Source organism: Neopsephotus bourkii, unplaced genomic scaffold (assembly GCF_033783945.1).
Source record: "Neopsephotus bourkii isolate Nb327-2 ecotype Australia unplaced genomic scaffold, CSIRO-AGI_Nbou_v1 NB_547, whole genome shotgun sequence".
Lineage (NCBI taxonomy): Eukaryota > Metazoa > Chordata > Aves > Psittaciformes > Psittacidae > Neopsephotus > Neopsephotus bourkii.
The window spans coordinates 708,892-721,635 of record NW_026901048.1 but is presented as its reverse complement, the minus strand read 5'-3'; the positions used below and the strand labels follow the sequence as shown (position 1 = coordinate 721,635).

Sequence of the window (12,744 nt, the reverse complement as noted above, 5' to 3'; positions counted from 1 at the left end):
TCTTATACTTATCTGTGAATCTTCTGTGAGTGACCATGAGAAGCAGATACAAGATAGACAGCCAGAGCACTCTCCTGTTCTGGCTTCACTGCTGCAGAAACTTTGCATCTCTGTTGTATGTACTGCAGCAGCCTTTTCAAGGTGTTTTCTCCACCACTTCAGAAAATGTATTTAAAATCACTCTCTGATTCAGTGTTCTTCCATTTTTTATAGACTGTCATGGATTAAATAAAGGAACCAGAACAAGAAATACCAGGCAGAAGTCCTGAACTTGTTGACTCCTATGGCCAGACTCCATTAGTTTTCTATGCTGGCTCACTTCAAATATCACACTGACCCTTCACAGGGACAAGCAGTTTGTTCCAATGGGCAAGGACTTTATAGAGCTGGGATGTAGTACATAGAACTGTACATTAAAAAAATCCTAACTTTGATTCTTTTCCCAAGTGTGAAAAAGCCGTCAGGAATCATACATGCCAAATTTAATGTACATAAGTATCTTTTTGCCAAGTGCCAGATGGCACAAAGCAACTCTGGTGAAGTTAAAACAGCAATACTGCAAAAAGATAACTCTTGTTGTTTCTTTTGTAATAAATAAAAACACTGCGGCATGAAAAACATTGCATTTTCATGGGCCATCATGTTCTTCTGTAGTTGCAACTGCAGAGCTATTTTTCTACTTACATTTCTCAATTTCACTTTCTGAAAGGAAATTGTTCTCTCTCTCTCTCTCTGAGTTTCCATCACATTAGAGTTTTCATCATATCATAACCTTGGAGATACACAACAGAATATGGAGGGAACATAGAGACATATTTGGAACTACTTTGGTGAGTGCCAAAATATTGAATATGAGGTACTTGGAGATCAACCTTTTATATCAGACACTATCTATTTAGAAAGGGTATCATCCATTCCAAATGGAAAAATTTAAATGCAGTTTTTCATGAACCATTCATTAAAACATCCAAAGATAGAGGAAGTGAGAAAGTGATTCATGGAGATGAAATAATACAGCAACATGAAAGTGTCTACTGTACTGAAATGAAAGGCAGCACATAAAAATTCCAGTAATAATATAAAAACTTCTCTTCACATCACTGCAAACCAAGCTGAAAGTGTAAGGGTAGAGGTGTCCCCAGCATGTTTTTTTAATCAAAGACCACCTTCTCCTAGTACTTCGGTAAGAAAGAAGGAACCAAAAAACTGGGAAATTTTCTAGATAAGCAGTTTAGGAAAAGAGAAAATGGAAAGTGAAACAGGCTGTTTTATATTTTCTTCCTCCTCACTGCAACCAAGAAAGAGATACTAGGTCGTAACAAAACAGCAATGTAAATGATCTTTATTTTGTCCAACCCTTTCCACTTCATTAATTCTACTCCCTAATTGTTAGCCCACTTGCCTATTACTCATTCCAGTTAGACTGTAAGCTAACACACTACACATTCTGTAAAGTTTTGTGCACACATGCCATCAGATCAGTAATACATAGCAGTAATAATAATCACATATAATGCATAATACACATGGTCATCTAAAGAAGAGAAAGTTCTTAAGAAAGTTCTTAAGCCCACATGCCCTTTTTGTTCTAGGAAAATCTCAGCAATGTAGTGTGTGCCCAAGGCATGTTTCCTAGATGTTTCCTAGAGCTCCCTTGGGGACAGCATAGCTTCACATTGGCCACAGTGGAGGCCAGCGCCCATAAAGCATAACACAGCCTTCACACAGTACCACTGGAGTGCTGGCATTCACTCTCCTAAAATAGAAATCTAAACATGAACGAAAAATTTAGAACTTGGTCATACGTGAGAGCTCTAGAGTTTTGGCCTAGGTTTCAGGCGTTTAATGTGGTTTTCATTGACAGCCTTTATTAAGGGTTGAACTGGGGATCATTTTCTGTTTCTGAAACATCTGTTGTCCAGTAAAGTCACAATTACACTTAGCTCTTTTCTTGCTTCACTAAGGATTATATAATACAAGAAAGCAATTGCCATTTGAACAAGCAACAGACCAGCAAATATAGGGGTTTATGGATTCACTTCCTAGTGCTTTTACGCTTTAACTACAAATGCAAGCATACAAAAACTATGTATATATAAGATATATGAATACTTTTCTTAAACTGTAGCAGATAAATGTCTCAAACCTGATGGGCAGTTATCTCTAATTTGCAAATGGAATTTGAACTAGATACTTAAAGTCAGTTAAGATATTTTTCCCCTGAAGCACTTGTCAGCTGTGTCTACGACATCATTCACTGGGGTGGCCCAGCTGGCAGTCTGTGCCTACAGGCTGCTCACACTGAGGTACCTGCCCTTCTCTGAGGCAAGTGGGTGTTGCTGCTGCCATGATGACACAGGTGTCGTAAGAGGTATTATTTTGTGCCTGCACATGAACCATTGCCGTTACTCCATTAATATAGCATTTTAAGACTGACTTTTTCTCTGTTCCAATTTCCAGAAGGTTATAAATTTCCATGATTTCTTGTTCTCTTGAACCTCCCAAAGGCCACAAGTCCAGAATACAGTGCACTACTCTGCTGCCTACTTTTCAATGCCAAGCTGAAAAAATGTTCTGAAGGACACTAATTTCCTGTACCATAAACAAGACTGAGCCCTGCTTCCTAAACAAGAGTGGATACCCAGAGAATACTGCCCCTAAATATTTTCTGATATCATTTCCAGCTTCCATAAACTGCACTTATGACAAATCAAATCAAACGGACCTGACATCACTTGCAAGGAATTATCCTGCAGCGAGACAGCTGATTGATTTCTTCATTTCAAAGTTGTAACATGAACTACTGCAACATGCAATGAATGTCATGAAGCTTCTCCACACAAAAATAACATACTGTCCATGAAAACACGTGAATTTAGACAAGAAATTTGCTGCACATGGTTTCCAGCTTTCTGTATACTGCTCATCAGAACATATTTATCCTTACATAAACACTTTGCAATAACTTGCATAGTTCATATATTCCCTAGATAATTGACTGTTAACTGTTTCTTATCAAAATCAGAGACATGTTCAGTGATACTCCACAGGGAGGAAGCTGATGATAAAGAAACCAACTTTTAGACTCTTCTCACCCCTCCCCCCCAAAACAAGTACAATGTGCTAAGCAAAAGTAGGAGCTGATGTTTTACAAAAACAGGTTTACAACGCTCCCCAGGAGCTCTTCCACACACGTTTGGCAGATAATAAAACTAAGGCACCAGCAAAATAAATGACATGTCCACTCAGTCAGTAACAGCAGCCTGGGCTTAATCCACCTACTGAAAGCACCAATGAATGTTCATGTAAATAGGATGGGTCAAATTCCTAAACAAAATAAAAGTTAAGTAAAACTGGGTTTCGTTGAAACCCATATCCTTCTGACAGTTGCTCCAGCAACAAAGTAACAAAATCCAGTTTTGCTTGCACAGTCAAGCACTTTCTCTTTTTGTATTTAAGTTTAGAATCCAAACATTTTGGAGTGGAGAAAGGAGCAGCTGAATAAACTGATACATTTCTCTGTAACATCTAGTATTTTTATAATCTAGTTTTTTGGGGTTTTTTACTCTCTTTTTGTAGGACATGTTTCTGGGTTTTAGTGCGAAGTCAAGTGGATCCATGAATAATAACAGACTCCATACTCTTTTGAGTGGCAGTGAGTTTTAAAGTTAGGCCTGGCAGATACCTGTTAAAGATGGTGGGAAAAGGAACATGAAATTTCTGAAGTACAATGAGCCATTAAAGTACTTGTAAGCATGGCTATAAAACTAACACACATGCACACACAAACACCCTCTCTGTCAGTAAAAACACCTTTTATCAGTCATTCCATGACTCTCCTGATCCTCTTTGTCTTCATACTCTCTTTTCCAGGGCATGGCAGACTATCTTAAAATTACATAGTAAGATCCCAAGAATGGAAACATCTCATTTATTCCTATTTTCCATGCATTTGTTTAACATGAAGCCAACAGTTACAGCTCCAATGGAAACAGTATCTAGGAAGCTAAGTTTACATGGCCACATTATATCATGAGCTTAATTAGCTACGTTTATCAAAGAAAAACACCAACCAACCAAAACCAACCAACCAACAAAACCCAAACCAAGTTAAAACAAGAAACTATTCACAAAGAAAAAATAAGATAAATTTTCTGCAGCTGTTCTCAGCAATGCTTAGCAAATAAATTTAACACAGAATGCCACTCAGAACTATCTTTAGTCCTTGTTAGTGCCTTAGCACATTATCATGATTAATCATAGTTCTCATTATCAGACTAATGTCTGGTAAGCCCCATGGACTATTACCCACTTCTGGTGATATATGTGGGTGCTAGGGATATAGATAGTAGTAGCCTGGGGAACATAAAGAAGGACTGCAGAGCCCTGGAAGAGGTGGTTAAGGGCTCTGGAGCTCACATTGTCTTCTCATCTATTCTCCAGGATACAGGGGAGGACCTAAAAAAAGCTAGGAGGATTAGCCAGGTTAATAAGTGGTTAAAAGGGTGGTGTCACAGTCAGGGGTTTGGGTGTCTTGAACATGGGACCCAAGTTTGTAGGCCAGGTCTAGCGGGGGCTGGTGGAGCTGGTCCAGCAGTTCTGGTAGGAGGCTTGCCAGACTGGTTAAGGAGGCTTTAAACTAGATGTGTTGGGGGAGGGGGACATCATTCCATCCCAACACTCCCAGTCAGTTGCCAGCACCTATAATAAATGCTTGGATCAATGCAGAGATATTCCGGCTGCTCCAGCCAATGAGCCGGCTTCATTTGGAGCTCAGCTCAGATGCCTCTATACAAATGCCTGTAGCATGGGGAACAAACAAGAGGAATTAGAGATGTGTGCTCTTCTACGGGACTATGATATTATAGGCATCACAGAAACATGGTGGGATGGCTCCTATGACTGGAGTGTTGGAATGGAAGGTTACAGACTCTTTAGAAAAGACAGGCCTGGCAGGCAGGAAGGGGGAGTTGCCCTTTATGTTAGGGATATGCTGGAGAGTATGGAACTCTGTCTGGGGACTCGTGAGAAGTTAACAGAGAGCTTGTGGGTCAGGGTTAAAGGGAAAAGAGTGATGGGAGACATTACTGTGGGGATATGTTATAGACTACCTGATCAAGAGGAATCTGCGGATGAAGCACTCTATAGGCAGATAGGAAAAGCCTTATGCTCACAGGCCTTTGTTCTCATGGGTGACTTCAACCACCCTGACATCTGTTGGAACGACGGTATGGCCCGGCACAAGCAATCCAGGAGGTCCCTTGATTGTGTGGAAGACAACTTCCTTCTGCAAGTAATAGAGGAACTGACAAGGAGAGGTGCCATGCTTGACCTTGTGCTCACCAACAGGGAAGGGCTCGTTGGAAATGTGGCACTGCAGGGCAGCCTTGGATGTAGTGACCACGAAATGGTTGAATTTGAGATCCTTAGGACAGTGAGAAGAGCGTGCAGCAAGCTCATTGCCCTAGACTACAAAAGAGCAGACTTTGGCCTCTTCAGGAACCTGCTTAATAAGGTTCCATGGGATATAGCCCTAGAGGGCAGGGGGCTCAAGACTCTTGGTTGGTCTTCAAGGATCACCTGCTACAAGCTCAGGAGTGTTGCATCCCAACTAGAAGGAAGCACAGCAGGAGGGCCAGGAGACCTCCTCGGATGGATAAGGAGCTGCTGAGGAAAATTCAAATGAAAAAAAGAGTTTTATAGAAAGTGGAAGCAAGGACAGGCAGCCTGGGAAGAATACAGGGATGTTGTCCAGGAAGCTAGGGACCAGGTTAGGAAGGCTAAGGCCCAGTTAGAATTAAACTTGGCTAGAGATATTAAGGATAACAGGAAGGGATTCTACAGGTACATAGCAAATAAAAAACAGATTAGGGAGAATGTAGGCCCCCTCAGGAAGCTTTCAGTTGAACTAGCTACACAGTATTTGGAGAAGGCTGAGGTTCTGAGTGACTTCTTTACCTCAGTCTTCACTGGCAAAGGCTCTGACTGCACCACCCATGTCTTGGAAGGCAGACGCAGGGATTGAGAGAATGAAGACCTTGGGCCCACTGTAGGAGAGGATCTGGTTCGAGACCATCTTACAAATCTGAACGTGCACAAGTCCATGGGTCCTGATGAAATCCATCCACGGGTCCTGAAGGACCTGGCTAATGAAGTTGCTAAAATGCTGGCCATCATATTTGCAAAATCATGGCAGTCAGGTGAAGTTCCCAACAACTAGAAAAAGGGAAATATAACCCCCATTTTCAAGAAGGGGAAAATGGATGACCCGGAGAATTACAGACCAGTCAGTCTCACCTCTGTGCCTGGCAAAATCTTGGAGCAGATTCACCTGGAAGGCATGCTAAGGCACGTGAAAAACAACGAGGTGCTTGGTGACAGCCAGCATGGCTTCACTAAGGGGAAATCGTGCATGACCAATTTGGTGGCCTTCTATGATGGGGCTACAGAACTGATGGACAGCGGTAAAGCAGTTGATGTCATCTACCTGGATTTGTGTAAAGCGTTTGACACTGTCCCACATGACATCCTTGTCTGTAAATTGGAAAGACATCAATTTGATGAATGGACCACGCGGTGGATAAAGAACTGGCTGAATGGCCACACACAAAGAGTTGTGGTCAATGTATCCATGTCCAGCTGGAGACCAGTAACGAGTGGTGTCCCTCAGGGATTGGTGTTGGGACCGGTCTTGTTCAACAACTTCGTCGCTGACATGGACAGTGGGATTGAGTGTGCCCTCAGCAAGTTTGCCGATGACACCAAGTTGTGCGGTTCGGTTGATACGCTGGAGGGAAGGAATGCCATCCAGAGGGACCTTGACACGCTTGTGAGGTGGGCTGATGCCAACCTGATGAAGTTTAACCATGCCAAGTGCAAGGTCCTACACCTGGGTCGGAGCAATCCCAGGCACAGCTACAGGCTGGGCAGAGAAGAGATTCAGAGCAGCCCTGCGGAGAAGGACTTGGGGGTGCTGGTCGATGAGAAAATGAACATGAGCCAGCTTCAGTGTGCGCTTGCAGCCCAGAAAGCCAACCGTATCCTGGGCTGCATCAAAAGGAGTGTGACCAGCAGGTCGAAGGAGGTGATCCTGCTCCTCTACTCTGCTCTCGTGAGACCTCACTTGGAGTATTGTGTACAGTTCTGGTGTCCTCAATATCAAAAGGACATGGAACTGTTGGAACAAGTTCAGAGGAGGGCCATGAGGATGATCAGGGGACTGGAGCACCTCCCATATGAAGATAGGATGAAAAAGTTGGGGCTGTTCAGCCTGGAGAAGGCTGCATGGAGACCTGATAGCAGCCTTCCAGTATCTGAAGGGGGTATATAGGGATGCTGGCGATGGACTCTTCATTAGGGACTGTAGTGATACGACAAGGGGTAATGGGTTAAAACTTAAACAGGGGAAGTTTAGATTGGATATATGGAGGAAGTTCTTTTCTGTGAGGGTGGTGAGGCACTGGAATAGGTTGCCCAGGGAGGTTGTGAATGCTCCATCCCTGGCAGGGTTCAAGGCTAGGTTGGATGAGGCCTTGGGTGATATGGTTTAGAGTGAGGTGTCCCTGCCCATGGCAGGGGGGTTGGAACTTGGTGATCTTAAGGTCCTTTCCAACCCTAACTATTCTATGATTTTATGAGCACTTAATCAGTCACATTATACTTGGCACTACTAACTCATCTTTCATATTATCATTTACACTATCATTATATTCTATTGATATTATAATATTAGACATCTGTTCTACACAGAGAAGAATATTACAAGTGTATTGAGACCTTGATTTTTTGCAAAAAATTAAGTATGGGCTTAAAGAAAATACCAGCATGTGAAATATCCTCTAGACCACAGAGGCGAACGTGTGTAAGGCTTTGCATAGGCTCCACAGTTGCACAGTCACACTCATGGAAGGGAAGTAATACTGGAATTAGACTTAGAGGTGAAACTTCACAGTACCATGCATAGCTAAATAGGTCAGGTCTACAGAATGCAGCCTACCTCACCCACACGCTGTCCAGGATTTGAGCCATCATGCAAAATGCCATATTCATTCAATGGTTTCCAAAGGTCCATTGACTGGTCAAATAAAAAAACCAGCTCTGTCATAACATTCATGCATTTTTCATAAATGAGGTCTTTGGTCACAATCAGTTCTCCTCACAAGGGCAGACTACAAACAATAGCTACAAACAGCAAACTACAGAACACCTTTGGAAAATATCTCTTCTCCTGTATTAGTTCTCTTCCTTTTACTTTTCCCGCATTTTTATAGTATACTCGTCACAGCACAATATGAACATTTCAGAAACACATAACATTTTTATCGTAGTTAACTTCTTTTGCAGGGATTTTCCTTTGTGTTAAGCTTATTTTTATCAGTAACAAGAAGGCCCCAAATGACTTACCAGGGATAGGATATTGACAGTGAAGTTACATTTTGTCCAGGTGACTTGTAATTGTTCTGTTCTGAGGTCTTCCCAGGAAGAGCTGCAAATCTGGGGACCAATGCTCAACAAATGCAGCCTGGCGAAGTTTCACCTCGTCCCAGCGGAAGACAGCTGTCAAGGGAGTTAAGACATGCAGGGTTAAGGAAGCGTGGGTCTGATTTTGGACAGTTGCCTCTTTTACTATGCTTCAGTTCAAAGCAGCACTGATAACGTGAGCAAGGAACACTGAGTGGTCCATTTTCTCCCATTAAAACAGCTGTTTTCTTTCAAACCCTCTGCAGCCTTTCTGAAGTCAGTACTTTCACCCACTAGCATACTCTGTTAGATAAAGAAGCCTGGAGGTTGCTACTGTGCATTGTGATATTCAGTGACTGCAATATCTTGTTCAAATCCACGTAGAGGACATTTCTGTAGTTGTGGACCTTTGGGAACAGAGAATAGTCCATTGTACAGAGAAACGTGCCATTGTACAATAATAATAAATCCACATCCTGGATATTCTTTCTGCAGAAAACTGAAGGCCTATAGTAAAAAGAAGATTCCTTAGTTGGAGAAATAAACCTGTGGAAACGTAAATTAAAACTCCCAAAACATCAGTGCTGAAATATTTAAGTATAAATTTAAGAGGCAATCAATAAAATCTTATCAACTGCATATTGATGAGGAAAGGTGAGAAAGATGGCGTTGTTCACTCTTTAAGAATAATATTGACACTCCAGTTTTTACCATACCCATGACATTACAGTAGCTATTTACCTATCTACCTTTTTTGGCCCTGCCAACTATACATTTCGTCTTCCTCTCTGCTGTCCTGAGCAATAGTAGAGTTTTATTATCTAGAGGATGTGGGAGGGGAGGGCAATGGCAACCAACAGCTTCTCCGTTAACATTCTTAAAAGTCACTCTTAAGATGACCTGTCAAAATATGCACTTCATACCATATGTGTACTGTATGCCACATCTGACTTAAGGTGTAAACTTTAAAAGGAGCAAGTAGCTGTTTAAAGACCTTAAAAACATCCTTAGACATCAGTGAAAAAACAAGGAAATATTTGTAGATTCAAGAGCCTTCAAATCTTTAGCATTCATAAGCATACTCTGCTTTCTTCACAGTCATGGAAGAGTAAGCCCATGTCACAAACGACTGTGCAAAGCCAAGAACAGAGGATTAGTAACATTTCCTTTCCTATTTCTTGTTATATGTGATTTTCTTTTTCACAGTATTCTGACATTCCTGGTAACAGAACTATGAAAATACTTCTGCAGGAGACACCAGTAAACTATCTAGTCTATATTTCTGCCCAACAGCAGGATCGGCTGTAATTATTTCTGACAGATATTTTCATAACTTGTTTTTCATAATGGAACATGCCCTTGCAATTTACATTGCATTCAATGGAGAATTTCCTGCTTATAAATAAACTCTGTATCATGGGAACAGTGCTCAGCAGGATGCTAGGCTTACAAAGATATAAAAGAAGTCACAGAAAATTTATGTACTCTGAACCAAATTAACCACTAGCAGAAAGGTTAATCAGGGTTATGTCCACCTCCATAATTAGTCTATGTCCCCTATAAAAACATTGAGAGTTTTACCTGTTAATGAGGAGCCTGTATGACTAGTATACTCTGTGTCAGTTGCATTACACATGCCAAATGTGATTTTAAACAGCCACTGCACTTGAATTACTGTAATCTGATGAAACAACCCTACTATAAGAGTTCAATGTTTCACTTAAGTCAAGTTTTCTTATCAACTTTCCAACAACCAGAGAAACTGCAGCCAACAAGACTTGATCTTCACTCTCCAAAGCACTTTTCGTCCACATTTGCACCAAGTTTAACAACACTATGAATAAATGCCTTTGCATGGTGCATTTATCCCTGTAGTCTGAAAGCCTGTCAGACATGGACTATTAACCAATAACTGTTTATGGTTGGTCTGTTTGAGATGGTTTAGTTTTGTTTTTAAATTTTCAGTGTCACTCCAAATGTAACCACAGGAACTATCAATTTCTGCTCAACAAAGTATGAATGCTTAGTCCAAGAGCTCATAAAACACCTCTGGAAGACACAAGAAAGCAGGCAGCTGAAAGAGCATCTTATTGCAGCACATTTCCTTTGTATGCGGATGACCTTTAACATTCCCACAGCATTTTCAAGGCCCATCTTCCATGACGTGACTCTAGGGTTGCTCAGTGCAACTTATTACAGCTGTATCATAGCAGGACTGGCACTGTTCAGCATCTTTGTTGGTGACATGGGCAGTGGGATTGAGTGCACCCTCAGCACGTTTGCAGTGTTCGGGATTTTAGGGGGTTGTGGTTTTTTGACAGACAGAACTTACCTACAATACTTGAATGGTTAGAGAAGGTCATCATATCCTTCTCTATACTAGCCGGCATGTGCTCTTCAACAGTTAATGAATCCTGAAGAAAATTCAACCACGATGCTAAAAAGAAATCTCTATCCTGCTGTTAAGCAGGATGCTGTTTATCAGTCTGTACATTGAAATAGATGTTGTACAAAAGAAATTCACAGCATCAGCAATAATGAATTGGATGCTTAAAAAGCTCATCAAAGCAAGATGGGCGCCTCCAATTCCCAATAAGAAAGGCGCATTAAACCAGTTACAGAAAGACATTTCCATTTCCAAGACATTTTAGTGAATTCATGCCTGCTCCTGGCTGCATTTCAATGAAGATAAAAATAAAATGACATATACACTACACCAGCTCCACAGTAGGAGCACTTCCATGACTGGGAATAGTAGAGACAATTACTGAAGTAGAACTTCTCAAAGACTTCTGCAGAGTCAGCAGAGCACAAAGCAGATGTTGCTGCTGACAGGACAGAAACTAAAGTTGCAAGAAGTCTACTTGGATTTGGAAGAGAAGAAGGGAAAAAAGAGAAAAGGAATGTGGCCACCGCAAGTCCACAAAATTTACAAGTCTTTTCAAGGCAAATGTCAAAGCTGTAATGGAAGGATAATTTTAAAACCAAACACCACCAGCACAGAAGCAGAGTTTTGTTGTGATTACAAATAATCCTTAGCAACAGAAATATATCACTCATCTGCATAAGTCTGTAACATAGTGTGGCCCTTCCAGCTTCAGGTGTCTGCCATTCTCAAAAGGATATGAGCCACTGTCCAGCATGACCAGCCTTTACTTACTTTTCTACTGCTACTATTGGCAACTCTTACTATGGTATCACAAAATCTGATAGTATTTCTTGCTCTTCGCAAAGCTTCAGAGTTTTAACTTTCATTTAAAAGATGTTTCTGTCCCTTACAGTTGCAGAAAGACAACAGAGAACACGCTTAAGTCTTCAAGATGAAAACCAAGAACACACAAAGATTCTCCTTTTAAAAACAAAATGCCCCAATAATTTTTTTAGACTTCAACTCATGATTTAGAAATAAATGAAGACAAAAATTCACTTCGCAAATGGAAGGCAGATGTAGGCATATGCTTATTCAACCAACCTGTAGCTACAAATTCATGACAATTTCTTTTCCTGACAGGATTTCTTCCTCTAACATCAGTATTTGAAGGAAACTGTACTGTTTATTTCAGGGAAAGGAAAAGCAGGTTCATTGGTGACTAACATCAGTCACTGCCGGTGAAGGCTTAATGAAATTTTTCACTATGCAAGAGCTTCTTTACCATGATTATTAAAATAAAGGCCAGAGAAAGTGAAGAATCCAAACAAAGGCATGTGAACAGGATGGACAGTTTACTGACAAAACTCATCACTAAAAGTAAATTCTGAGCATTAACTAAGGGTTAGCTTGGGGTAATGCAGAGCCAAAACACAAACAAAATCTCACCTACACTGTGACCGTGAGCACTGCAGTGGAAACACTGAAAAACCTTGTCAGTGTATATGTCTGCTGCAGCCCTTTGAAGCAAAATGTGTGTGAGCATCAGTGTGCTATTGAAATCTTCTTTGCTTAATCTGAATAAAATTGCATACGTGAAAGAGAAAGTGTAGGGCACTGTCTTCTAGGAGAGCATTTTATTTGTCAAGAATTACTCCAGTGTATCAGACACACTGTGTAAAGAGAGATATCAATGTAATTATTCTTACGTAACTCTTTCAGTTTAAAACTATTCCCCCTTGTCCTATCACTACATACCCTTGTTTTGGACTATGTGGTTTGGATTTGGAAAGGCAAGTCCTTCTTTTAAAAGAAACATGATTAATGTGTAGGTCTTCACTCAGAACATAACCTCTCCACCCCAGGCTCCCTTTAAGTGCTGAAGAATGTATTTTATCACATTGTTTTTGTTTGGT

General features: G+C 41.0%; 1 protein-coding gene across 9 annotated transcripts in view; it reads right to left on the bottom strand.

Annotated features, from left to right (window-relative positions):
* Positions 1–12,744, bottom strand: part of MAPK10 (mitogen-activated protein kinase 10) — a 144,199-nt gene that overhangs the window by 80,261 nt on the left and 51,194 nt on the right. For 7 of the 9 annotated variants that reach the window (XM_061350943.1, XM_061350935.1, XM_061350942.1 and 4 more), the window contains one exon: positions 8,404–8,556. The exons of the other annotated variants lie outside the window; for them this stretch is intronic. The gene's annotated coding sequence lies outside the window, so the exon portion shown is untranslated. The remainder of the gene's footprint in view (positions 1–8,403; positions 8,557–12,744) is intronic. 9 annotated transcript variants of the gene reach the window in all.